Here is a 13,767-nt window from a genome sequence, read left to right as displayed (position 1 = left end):
TGTTTCAAGAACTCAATCTGTCATGTGTATTGCCTTCTTCGAGACTACCGTATTGATGAAATTCCACCTTTTGGCTATTTAAATAGTAGCAGGCGTTGTTTTTCAATGAGGTTCTCTTTGCTTCTTTTTCTAACGTGGAAATTCAACAGAGGTCTAGCAGTAATGACGTTGAATATCATTTATAATTTATGAATACAATTATTTCAATATTTCTAAAGATATAGCTCTTGACGGGTTTACCTGCTCCTGTTTCAAATTCAGAATTCATTCGATGAAATGTCGCCATCTAGTGGGCTTTTAAACCAGTTACAACTATTTGTTTCCCAAGGTTTACTTTCTTATTCCGTATTACTGTACTTGAGATTAAAGAGTTGCAAAAAGAAAAAAACTGTACAAAACATTTGAATGCAATCCCCTCAATTCTGTTACACCTGCTGGACGGCTTCCGCCATTTAGGCACGTGATTAAACCTCGAGCTATAATTGGTCCAGATGCACCTTTCGTTTGATGGCACCTTTCAGATTTTTGGGCAGGAAATTTAATTCCACTCCGTGGTCGACTCAAAGTGTCATATTTCACAGTTAACCCGTTTCAGAGTTCACCGAAAGATGGCGGATGAATTTTTGGCATAATGAACGCGGTGGTCTTCGATGAATGACGTCAAGTGTGAGTTTCTGCGTTCTGCAGTAAGGTAAGAATGTAATGCAGCAATAGTTTGTGTTGGCAGCCGTATTATCTGTTTCACAATATCGATGTACTCATCCTTTTTTTGTGACAGTATTTCAAAAAATTAATTTTTTACCACCGCTTCTGTTGTTTTTCTTGTTTTAAAGTGTGTTATTTCGTGGGCCCGAGATGTTTTGTTTATACTAAGACTGAACTGGGTTTGGATTCATGAATCTAGGTAATTTTCCATCATTAGATAGGACTACAACTGCACAATATAATGCGGCAAGCTTTTTACACGAACTACCACATAAAGTACGTAGCACTAGAAAGTACCACCATAATGTTTAATATTAAAATACCATGGGGTCGTTGAGCCAAGTGCTCATCAAAAACATGGCAAAGGTTATAGTTTAAAAACGACAAAAAAAAGAACACATTTCTGCATGGTTTGCATCATTTTCAACGGCCTTTGCTCTAATTATTGCCATCCTTAGATGTAAAACAAAAACAGGGACCGCACCAGGAAGTCCTCTGACCCGAATGCCCCCGCTGGGTGCGTCAGAGTTGTGTGGCTGCATGCATTTTACCACGGCAATAGATCACGACACTAAAGGTGTTAGGATTTGGAAGTCGCACAGTTCATTATGTGAGTTTAAGGGTGCACAGTGACACCTTTGACCTGAATATTTGAGGTTGTGATCCACAGCAGGTGAGGGGCACCACTGGGCCCCCCTCGTTCTTGCTCTGTCGTATTAAGTATTTTTTTTTTCTGCCACCTTCAGACATCTTAAGACATTTCTTAAGACATCTGAAGACAATTCTCAGATTTTCACTCCTTAATTAAGAAGAAGGAGCTTGTGTATTCTTCCTTTGACACAATGTGTCCCGTGAACCCGTACCCCTTAAAATGCATAAAAAGCAAAACTAAAAAGGAGTCTGTTTATGTAATCGAGAAGCTAGAGCTCTCAAAGCCACATCTGAGAAGTCGACTGATGGCTTCACAAGCTTTCCCTGATGATTAGCATTGGCTGGCAAACGCCCAAATCACAACAGCATCCATTGTGGCCCCCCGATAAACTTGCGCCCTCACAGTATGCCGCCTGGCCAACTCTGTCATTTCTCAATGGTAAAGTCACCGCAGTGAGGCAACCGAAGGCCTGGGGGCGAAAGAACAAATGAAGGGCAAGGTATTTAGCTTTTCTCAGGGACCTGGCGTTTTGAAAACCACAGGATTCATAAAGCTGCCGTACATAATTATGCTTTTATAGCTGTAGACACTCTAACCCTGCCTTGTAATTTGATGGTTGCAAACGTAGCAATTTGCACACCCCGGGTTTGATTTGGCTTCCTTTCATTTTCCTGTTTGTTCGAGGCGGTATATTCATATCCTATAACACATTTTGGGTTTATGACTGAAAAAGCGAAATGGTGCGTCATGTTTCCTTCAGAGGGCTGTTGTGACTGTGAAACCAGAAAAATCATCTCATGACGTTATCATACATACTCACTGAATAGATGGTAAGGAAGAAAAATGTTATCACGTATGGCATTTGAAATTTTGATCTTGAAATTTGAGCATGAATTTAACCTGACCTAACCCCCCCCACACACACACACACTCACACACATTGTACCACTTAGGGACATTCTGCTTCCTCTGGATTTGGATATGTAAAAATATGGCATTAAAAAAAAAAAAAGTGGATTAAGTACACTGGGGAGGGGGAGGGGATATTCTTAATAGAATGCAAGCAGTGACTAATGGGTTTCCTTCAAGGTCATCTCTTGAATTTACAGTTGAAAAGATGAGTTTTTGCGGCTGAAGCTGATCAAGGTTAGACAGGCTGTAGAACTTAATGACTCTCGCAGCGTCCCGGGACGGACGAAGATGGATGTTCTCCTCTCTGCAGAGCAGTTTGAGTGCGAGCAGCAAAAATGTGGCAATAATTTACTTGGCCTGCAGTGAGAATATGTCTCACGGAGGTAATGGTGCCCTTAAAGCTGCTCTGGCTGCAGCGGGGAGGAAGCATTCATCAGCCTGCTGTTAATGTGAAATATTGACCACCTTCCCAAGAAGGAAAAAAAAAGGCTCCGTTTATGGTTTTAAAAATCAGTGTTGGTGGGGGGGGGGGGGGGGGGGGGCGTTGAAGCATATCTTAGACCACCGCTGTAATGCTGATTTTAGTACTTCTCTCTTTTTCCCCCCCTGACAATTTATAATGTAATTTCTTGCAACAGTCTTAGGCACCATGAAATGTGTTGACACTAACTCGTTGACAAATGGAGATCATTTGTGGATTGACATATTTGAATTTGTTTGTCCAACAATCTCCGTTTGACAAATGACACAGTGACGCAAATGGTGAAAATATCTACAAGTGATTTTTATTTGATTTTTTTCCCCCCTGATCCTCACAAGAGTCGCAGGGGGTGCTGGAGCCCATCCCATCTGTCTTCGGGTAGTATGCGGAGGACACCCTGAACCAGTTATCAGCCAATTGCAGGGCACACAGAGACAAACAACCATCCACGCTCACACTCACACCTAGGCACAATTTAGAGTGTTCAATCAGCTGGCCGTGGATATTTTTTGGAATGTGGGAGGAAACCGGAGTACCCGGAGAAAACCCACTCTGGCCCGGGGAGAACATGCAAACTCCTCACAGGGAGGCCGCGGCTGGAATTGAACCCAGTAAATCTGCACTGTGAGGTCGACGTGCTTAACCACTGGACCACGGGGCCGCCCAATCATTGAATAGACATAGTTAAGAACTACTTTGTATGTGCAGTATCATGAATAATTGCCCTGGCTCTGTTTTTTAATTCAGCTCACCGAGCATTAACATTCAGAACCCACAAGTATTTGTTGGATTAATTTAGCGGTTGCATTAATTTAGATATTGGCTCAATAAAATGTGATTATTCTTTTCAATTGTTTAACTTACTGTATTAAATAAATCAACAGGTTTATAAAAAAAAAAAAAAAAAGTTCATCGCGTAATACTCATTTTGACAGTTTCCCCGTTTTGTGAATGTTAAAATACCGATCTTTACCAGCAGAGGGCGCCATGTATCTTCAACTGAGACTACCCCAGCTTTCAATGTCATCAGATTCAATGTTGCTGTTGCTGAAGGAGTGAAAGAGTTTTAATCTTTGCATTGGAATCTTTTAAATGTGACGCAAATTCACACTTCAAGCCTACTCTTGGTTATACAGGGAGGAAACAAAGAAAGCTGTTGACTCGTGACCAATTAATGGCGAAAAAGACGTTGAAAAGGCCTTTCGTTGCAAAAAGGACGTTTTCCAATATATCTCTTTCCTGTGGTGAATTGACACCGTACATGATACAAATATAAACGTGATCACGATGGCACATTTAGTCAGATGGTTGTTTTAAAGTGAACTCTATAAATACAGTTGAGTTGAGATGCATCTTTTTTGCAGTTGACATGGGCCTTTCTCAGTTCTGTGGCTGGCCTCTCCCCAGCACAGATTGTAAAAAGCAGCTGGGAGGAAGATGAGCTCGTCAATCTTCCTCATCCAGTGACGTTGTTGGCTCACTGACCCAGTGACACTACTTCAAAAGAGACCCCAACCTTCCACCGCCACCCACCCCCTGTCTTCAAATGAACTTTACTGAGACATTCTCAGCTGGGCTCACTGGGCCAAATGCACGTGTGCTTTTAAAAAAAAAAAAAAAAAAATTCAGAAGATACTTAAGCTCCCACATTCCAAACACGTATATGTTTGGGTCAATGATGACTTGAAACTGTCCTTGATTAGTTGGACCAGTCCAGGGTGTTCCCTGCCTGTCGTCTAAAGTCACCTGGGAGTGGCTTTAGACGACAACAACAAATTTCCAGCGTATAATTGCAAATAATCTTTTATAGCATTATTCTCTTGATCCATGTTTGTTGTAATAGAGCACTGGTTTAGGTTCAACTTTAGCCGGCCGCCACTTTCTTCCTTCTCCATCGCTTATTCAGTTGTCTTTCCGCGTCACCGACTAAGCAAACAGATGCATGTGCGCAAGCAATCATGCATCTTCACATTCTTGCGAGACAGCTCGGGGAGCTCTGGGACAAGCGCAGTTGTGCCTTCATCTGTCCACCCTGTTCGGCATTCTCCGCATATCTGGCAGGGGCTTCAGCCGCGACCACGCTGTGAAGCGAGAGGAGGCAAAGTGGGCCCCAAGATGGTAGCAAGCTTGTGATTCGAGCGTATTTTTGGAATTGGTCTGAAGTGTCATTTTATGTGTTTTATTTGCGTTTGCTAATATTTCGTCCTGCAGCGGTGTCTGTCCAGGCTGTTACAATTCAGCCTGTTCAAGATGAAAGAGGTTTTGTCATCTCAGCCTGATGCAAGTACAAGTGTGTAACAGATTCCAGCTTGAGCTGCCCAATTAGATGTTCGTAAAACCTCACTCCTCTGAGCTCTCGGATGGTGCTGGCCTTTTATAAGCTTTTAGCTCAGCAGTTGGCGCGGTCCGCTTCCCAGGTTTGAACCCCGAGTTGGTGGATGGCGCGTGAACACCAACAGTTAGACATGTGCCCTTTTTTCTTATGATGATGAGTGATAGAGCAAATGGCATTAAAGGGTGTGTGAAAATAGGATGCGAGTAGAAAGTCAAGCAGCGCGTTTGAGCCGATCCCACGCCGGACACCCGCAGGAAGCCGCAATTTTGCAGCCCCCGCTTTCCTTCCCATTGTCTTTTTTTTTTTTTTTTTTAGCCTTTGACCCCTGCGCTCCCTCACCTTGCAGCCGTGAAACGTCAGACACCCGCCTATCTCCATCCACGTTCCTCCCCCACAGCAGTATTCATTGCTTTTCCAGTTGTCTTCTCGTTGTTAGAAATCAGGATGTAGTGTGCGTGAGCGCCTGCGCGTGCGCGCGTCTGTGCATCTGCCCTACATGAGGCGTGCAAAGACAACAGACAAGTAATGGGAGAAGTGTGTAGGCGTGTGCAGACGACAAAGGCAGCTGGATGCCTTCGTCAGCTAAATCCCATCTGAATGAATTTTCGGATGAACTTTTACTCCTCACCCACAAAAACCACCAGCGTCTCCAGGCAGTCTGAAAAAGAATGCTGAAATGTCACAACATACCAATAACTTTATGACATAAGGAAAGCTATTCAAAGAACTGGCGGGACGACGGACGAACGGTTAGCACGTCCGCCCCACAGTGCAGATGTCCAGGGTTCGATTCCGAGAACTGGCTTTCCTGTGGGGAGTTTGCATGTTCCACCCCGGTGCCTGTGTGGGTTTTCCCCGGGTACTCTGGTTTCCTTCTACTTTCCAAAAACATGCACGGTAGATTAACTGAACACCCAAAATTGTGTCTTGCTGTTATTGTGAGGACAAATGGTTGTTTGTCCATGTGTGCCCTGCGATTGGCTGGCGACCCGTTCAGGGTGTACTCCGCCCACTGCCCGAAGACGATTGGGATAGGCTCCAGCACGCCCGCGACACTCGTGAGGATAAGCAGCTCGGATTATGGATGGATGGATAGATAGTCCAAAAAAACATATTTGTTAGATGGTTGGCAAACGATTAAAATCTCAAGAAATGGCAAACATCATTTTTTTTGTTTTTGCACATGAACACATTTCAACACGAGACAAAGATCATGACTTCAAATTCTCCCCCACCCCTCACCAAAAACTCTGCAGCAGGCATGCTAACCATTAGCTCTCCGTGTTGTCCCGCCCTGTTGTGTTGAAAACAATTCACTGTCCAACAAACATTTTAATCAGTCAGTAAGTTACTGTTGTGTGCTGCTGTGCAAGCTGACCCGGAAACGTCGTCGTACGTTCACAGAGTTCGGTGAGAGACGACACGTTGACGGATTGATATTTTTGTGGTCATACTTCTGACATCTCCTCTCGCGTGACTTGTCAGCAGAAGCATCTGTCGTACCGTATTGCATCCCCATGCAGTGTAACCTTCCCCAGCCATGTGCTCTTAATGAATGGTGACTTTGTAGTTGACGGCAGGTTCTGCCAAGCGTGTGCAGCCTGCTGGCGATAATCGGCATGCACAGAGAGGAGCGCGAGCTAATATGCTAAAACACGTAGCCTCCGTCCAAATGTAATTTGACGCGTGAACAGACGAAGGTTGCTTTGGTTCTTCTTTGAGGCATTTTGGCGGTTTATAGTTTGCCTGAGGTTTCCTCCTCATTACCTTTTTGCTTGCACCTTGCAAGCCGCAAAACACTAAGTGACTCCGGGAAGTGACAAATTGAGGGGTTTTGGCAGTCGGCTGGCGGTAAAACATGGCTGTTTACATGGGAGGATCCCGCAGAACCACATGACGTGCCGCTGGCGGCCAATAAAAGGCCGGCAAGCACGGAAGGGTTAGGAGGGAGGTGCGCGGAGGAAGGCCGAGAGTAGAAGGAGACAGGAAATAGCAAGGAATGCGCACACTTTGCGGGCCGGTCTAGTTCGATAAGATTTTTTTCAAATACGTTAAGAGTTTATGAAATGTGGACTTCTTTTTAATGCATTCTTGAGTAGAAGTACAACCCTCAAATTACGGTGGAAAGAAAAGGACCCATCAGTCAGTGTGCTGGGCCTCATGTCAGGGGGAGTGGGGATGGTCCAAGACCAAACTCTTTCAGACTCTCTGACAGAAAAGTCTGAGACGGGAAACCCTATCCTGCACTTGTCATTGTGATTCAGGAATATCCTCTGATTTAGAGGGCGGAGAGCGCAGGGATCTCGGCACCAAATTCAATGGCAGAGCAGACAAAGCGTGTCTGTTTTCTCACAATGGAAATCTTGTTGGCTTTTCCTGTGGTGCTCTGGAGAAATATATATGAATATGTGCAGCGTATGTAAAAAAACAAAACTTATATGGGCCAACTTCCAAAGCAGAATTTTGCCAGTCAAATCAGAATGCATTGTGTCATCGGAGAGGAGAGGAATGTTTGGGTGTCAAGACTCTCTATGGCTGACGCATCAACCCGGGGAAGTGCCCATGCGTGAAAGCCATGTGTCAAACTCAAGGCCCGGGGGCCAGATCTGGCCCGCCACCTCATTTTATTTGGCCCGCAAAAGCAAATCAAATGTGTGAACGAACTCCCATGATGCAAGCTAAAATCTGTACCCAAATTTCAAATTCTGATCCGTAATAAATAAGGATATTGTAAGCATTTTCTTGGAACCAAACCCGTCCTGACTGTCACTTAAACAAAAGTGGAGTGAACCATTATTCTTGATTTCTTTTGTGGTTTCAGTCATAACGGCCCTCCAAGGGAAACAGTAACTAAAATGTGGCCCACGACAAAAATGAGTTCGACACCCGTGGTGAAAGCTATGTATGCGCTACATTTGAGCGGACGCCCGGAAGTAGTGATGGGAGAATTTTAGGACTGGCTAACGCTTTGTTCTGGTACCAACACCCCCTGCCTTTGGCTAATGCAGTCCGAGCATTTTGCCGAATATTTTGCCGGCTAACGTGTCGCTGATGGCACGATAACGTTGTGCTAGCAACAAACGACAGACGATAGTTTTCAAATTTGGACCTCAGAGCAACGTAATGAATTAGGTTCGCAATCGCTAGGATGAAGCTAATAGCAATGCAGAACGATTCGAAAAAAAGGGGTCACAAAAACATTTGCTCTGTAGTTGGCTTGGGTATGTTTCTGAATCGTGGTTTTTAAAGTAAGTTATATAAAAACTAAAAAGGGGGGTCAACCTTTCCTTGTGTTGACACGCTGCATCAACATGTCGGTCTGTGTGCGCTACAATCTTGATGCGTTTGAATGGGACTCGCGGCCTCGTACCATCTGCCAAAGACGTGTCTGCGAAGACAACAGGCCTATTTGAAGTCAGCGGGTCGTCTCTGAAACAGAGTCACCCAGGAAAACACGGTGAGCCGCAGAGGGTGTCACGACCTGTTGCCGCCACCTCTGCAGATGATGTGACACATTAGTGCTAATCAGTCATTTTGCAGCCGCATGTGATAAATGAGCTCATGGCATCAAGGCCCGTGAAATAACAATCACAATTTGATTCACGAGGGAGCAGGAAGGTCACTTGGCAGTGTTCTTTTTTTTTTTTTTTTTTACTGTAATGCTGAATTCATAGATTGATTGATTTCATTTTCAGTCTTTTTATTGATGAGGCTTAACATGTCATTCCACGTTCGCTCAGTAGTTTATTTGCCACGCTGTTCAATTTTGACCTCCGATAAATCTGCAGAAAATGTTGCATAATATATGAATAGCAAGATGGTGAAGAGCAGTTAATTTTTTTTTTTTGGGGGGGGTTTTTTTCCCCCTTCGGTTTGTTCACATTTTTTGCTGACTTGACCATCAACCAGTCAGAAGCTGTCCGCAGGCGCTGATTCAAATCTCCACCCCCGGCTTTGATCGTGTGTGCCGTTTGACCTATCAGTTTGGTCTTTTGTGCCAAAGGCAAATGCATTATTCAAGTTTGTGTGATTGCCTTTCAACTGCTATCTCGTCTTCTGTGTAGTGATGCCAAAAATGTTCACAGATGGAAGAGGACTAATGGTCCAGATGGCTGGTGGTGGTGGGGGCGGGGGGGGTCGTTTTGAAGCAAGAACAGCCGACGATTACAGTCTCCTTCTTTCACAAAAGCAAACATATGGAGACTGTTTCCATCTGAACGATAAAGGGATGGCACATTTGAACGGTGTCATTATCTTCCGACATGAGATCCGCATACAAAAGCTTGCACTTGGCTGATCATTCCCGTTGTCATCAATAGAATGAGGTCATAGACGACAAGTTGTAACTCAGTTGATGTAAGTCCACAGTGTAGGCATCTGTTTTGTTTTGTTTTTTTTAAAAGGGGTGTATCCCTCTGATTGCTGAACAGAAACTGTTCACCTGACATGCGCGATCTATCGAAGAGGCTAAAATTCAAAATGTGGGTCAAAAGGAAAAAAATTATTGATCTAGGAAATTTTTTACTGGAGCGCCCCGACACTGTGCCATCCTGGCCCAGGGCTAACGGGCCACTATTAATATCGGAACTTGCGAGCAGTTCATTACCCTGCCAAAACATCAAGTACACCTGTCCAATGAGATTTCTGATGAGCTTTTTGAAAAAAGATTTCTATTGAAACATTAGGAGCCCCTCTGGAAGATGCCGTGCAGTTAAATGAAATGACATTGAGAGTTAAAACTGGACATATTTTTGATGCTACTCTAAATAACGGTGGTCGGCAGCAACATTTAATCTGACATGGCTTTATGTATTGTACATTTTGTCATCAATTTTTTCTAGCACATCAGGTTTTTGAGATTTCCTTTTTTTTTTGGTTTAAAAGCTTGCGCAATATACAAAATACAGATTTGTAATTTATTAAATATATTACATATTGTAATATTTTCATTTTACTATTCTTATGAAAAGCTGATGCGGCAGAGAAAAACAAGGGCAGATTCGGAATCAGCCCAAAAAAAAAAAAAGAAAGTCTTTGAGAAAAGTTACCATTTATCCCTGAAAATGTGTCGACCAGTGTCATTTGCTACTTTTACCCCCCGATGACTAATGGTCAACTTTGAATCAACGGTCCCTGATTTTCTTGAGATCAGTCCACTTTGTACTGCACTTCCCAATTGCGCTGAAAGTCAGACTGGTCACTTGAACCTAGTCATGTAAATCCAGCCGTGGCTTCACTCGAAAGATCTCCAGGAGTGATTCCCAGAGTGAAGCGCTCGCTGTACTTCACATTCTGCTCACATGGCCCTCAAGAGAGATGAACCCAAAGATAGGACGGCTGATTTATGCTCCCCCCCCCCACAGATGTTCCCTGAGTTTTACAACCATTGTTTAATCTCCAAATTCCAGCCACATGAGGGATTTTTTTTTTCCTTTATTTGAGAGGACTAATTTATAGAACCCTAAAGAATGCACGTTTAAAGTCTTGGGGTCTTTGTGGAAGAGCCGCCAAAACAGCCATCTCGACGCTTGCAGTAACTTTTATCTTGGAGCCAGATGTGAGGGGGATGGTTATCGGGTTCCATTGGTTTGAGTCAAATACAGAAGCCTCGAAACGACTTCCACATGATTTTATTAAGAGCTTCGTTCAAAGATGCCACACAAAAATGACACTTTGAAATACATCTGCCATATAGGGTGAGCGTTGCCTTCGCTTCCCATTGCACGACTGGCTTCAAGTTGAGATTCTCAAGTGGTTTTTTTTCCTCTTTTTTTTTTTTTCCCTCGTTTACTCCCCAGCTCCCGGCAAGTGTTCCTGTGTTGTGGTGGGAGGGTCGACGTGGGCCAGTGTTGCTGTTTATTTCCATTCTGTCATGTGAGTGAATCTGATTACAGGTCCTTAAGTCAATATTTAGCTTCTGCGGACAGCATCATCTTGGCCCGGTTTATTTATTCTGCAACCCGGCACACATCTGCTGGCAGTGTCATGCGCGGTAGCGGACGTGTGCCGCTCGCAGGAAGCAAAGCAAACAATGAGACGGCGATCCCGCTTGAGTGGTTCGAATGGGCGGTTTGCGAAGTCATGATGTGCACTGAGAGGTCAGACGTGATCAGGATGCTTCGAGTAGTTTTGTTAGAAATGTGAAGTTCATGCTAATTATGTCTTTTATCACCATGAAAAAAAAGATGATTTTTTTTTTTTTGTAATCGGCATCTGTACATCTATACAATATCCTCAAAAATTGAAGGATGTGCAACAGGATATGTTACATTTCAAGAATCCGGCCAAAATTTCCAGTCCATGCGCTACCCCTCCACATTGTGATTTTCGCTTAATCTGCCAGATGACCACACAAGACATATATAAAATCCTCACTTCCTCGTTGGAGGTAAAAACATTGACATTTTCAAGTGCACGGTTTGTCACACGAGTCGAACAATTTGCTGAACCTTTTTGCATCTTTCAACACCGGGTAGGCCCTCGGGAAAGTGAGGCGATAATAATCGCATGTTGTTCATTTTTGCGTTGAATTCGCCTCGTATGAGGATCTGGCACTTGAGGGGAGTGCGGGGCCTTGCTCTTTATTGGTGGCCAAGAGGAACATTTGGTTGAGGCCTCTTTTCATCTGGCCCGCGGGCAAGGAGGATTTGATGTTTATTAAAAACCAGAGATCAGTGCATTTCCTACAGTTCTGACTCCACAATCCCGGGTTATGTCAGTGAGGCGGACCACACACGGCGACCGGATCTGAAAGCCCTCCGCCGCATGTTTACCTGACCCCCGATTTGAATTTTGGTTCCTAAGACGTGCACGTCAGGACTTCATTACACTCGCAATCCTTTCCGTGCTGCCTTGATCTTAAAAGTATGCTGGGTCTTTGTCACAAGAATTTCAACTGGACGTATTTGTATTTCATCCGTTTGGCTCAGGTCCACCAAGAACGGGTTCGAGCGCTTTGTATTTCTAGATGATCCTGGAGAGCCGCCATACATTTGGGTCCACGGCTTTTTCTCACCCTGCATTCATAAATTAGACATGCGAGCCAAAGAAAAAGAACAACTGCCAGCAACCCTCCCCCCTTAAAATTCACTTTCGTCTGCAAAACATCTGGAATTCATTGAGCGAAGGAGGAGGTTTTTGGAAGGGGGCGGGGGACGAGGGGGGGCTGAGATGAACTCCAAAAGCAGTGTGTACATTTGAACACAGCCCCCGACTTGAGGTTCCCTAAAAAAAAAAAAAAAAAAAGGTTACTTAGGCTTGCAAACAGAAACCTTCTGATTCGATGTCTTCCAAAGACTTTTGCTTGCCTCTTGTTGCAACAGCGGTGGAACAAATCTGCTTTTGTTCAACACAGACTGCGAATGTATTATTTAACATTTCTTTCCAAACATTTTTTGACTGATTTGATCCACCTGTCATCTGTTCACGCCATGACTTTATGGAAAGTTGGTCCTCCAGTCTTAGTCACATTACCTTGTGATTGCACTGACTCCTTTTTGAAATATATGTAAATGTCTGTCATTACCTCGCCTCTTACAGCTAAATGGTTGAGAAGGTAGTCACAATGACGAAAACCTGCCTGGCAGCTGCGCGATTATTACGCTGAATTAGTCTGCTATTTTTCACTTGTCTGTGTGAATTCATACATTCTTTCCCATTCTTGCTTGATGTACAGCTTCAGCTGTTCAAAAATCCGTGGGTGTCCGTTGTCGTATTTTACGCTTCATAATGCGCATACGCATTTTCAACGGCAGACAGGTCTGGACTGCAGGCAGACGAATCAATCATGGATCTCGATATATGGGTTGCGATAAGATTCAAGGCTTGGATTTTTTTTTTTTTTTTTTTTTTTTTTAAGTGGAACGATACTATTCGGTGGGATTTCGATTTGATATGGGTACGGCTCCGTTTGATAGGATATGCATTGATGTCTTATCATTTTACACATATGAATGAATTGTCACTACCCTAAGTGTGGTGTTTTCTTCATAGATATCTCCCCACCGTAAGATGGTTCAGTATGCATGCATTAAGCTATATTTAAAGTGGATCAATCGATTCAATAAATCTTTTAAATCCAAAATGATTTTTTAAAAACTTTTCCAATCATTTTTATTACACCCCTAACAAATATATAATATTCAAGAACTGCTAAGCTACCCTGTGTATTGTGTTGTTCCTTTTCACTGCCAAAATATGAGAGGAACATCAGTCTAGAAGTGCCTCGTTAAGGGAAATAAAATGTGCAGCTGTGCCTAAAGCAAATAGTTGTGCAGTAATACCTGAATGCGCGCGGCATGGTGGCCTCTATGAAGAGTGTTTTTGTTGGTCTGAGACATTAATTATAACCTGCTGCAATGGACTTTACGGCGTGCATGTGTAACTACAAAGACAATACCCAGGTTGTCTTTGACTTTCTTTTTTTTTTTTTTTTTTTTTTTTTACTCAAATGTGTTGTGACGTTTTTGTCTGTAATTATCATTTATAAACATTGTGAAGGTGTCTTTCATTGTCATTTTGAGCCAAAGAATTGTGCCGCGTCTCACCATAGCTGTTGTCCTTCTTCGATTAGTTATTCAATGCCACACAATCAAAAGAACTCCTAAACATCCACTTTTGATTTATTTTATCCCTCCATACTTCATACCAAATGATTCGGCGATAAATTTACCGTTTTAAATT

General features: G+C 43.4%; 1 long non-coding RNA gene across 1 annotated transcript in view; it reads left to right on the top strand.

The window, feature by feature from the left end:
* Nucleotides 1-515: 515 nt before the first annotated feature.
* Nucleotides 516-13,767, top strand: part of LOC109525185 (uncharacterized) — a 34,113-nt gene continuing 20,861 nt past the window's right edge. Inside the window, exon 1 of the long non-coding RNA XR_002170090.1 lies at nucleotides 516-691. This is a non-coding gene — a long non-coding RNA (uncharacterized LOC109525185). The remainder of the gene's footprint in view (nucleotides 692-13,767) is intronic.

Source organism: Hippocampus comes, unplaced genomic scaffold (genome assembly GCF_001891065.2).
Source record: "Hippocampus comes isolate QL1 unplaced genomic scaffold, H_comes_QL1_v1.1 scaffold78, whole genome shotgun sequence".
Classification (NCBI taxonomy): Eukaryota; Metazoa; Chordata; class Actinopteri; order Syngnathiformes; family Syngnathidae; genus Hippocampus; species Hippocampus comes.
This window is presented reverse-complemented; position numbering and strand designations above follow the sequence as displayed.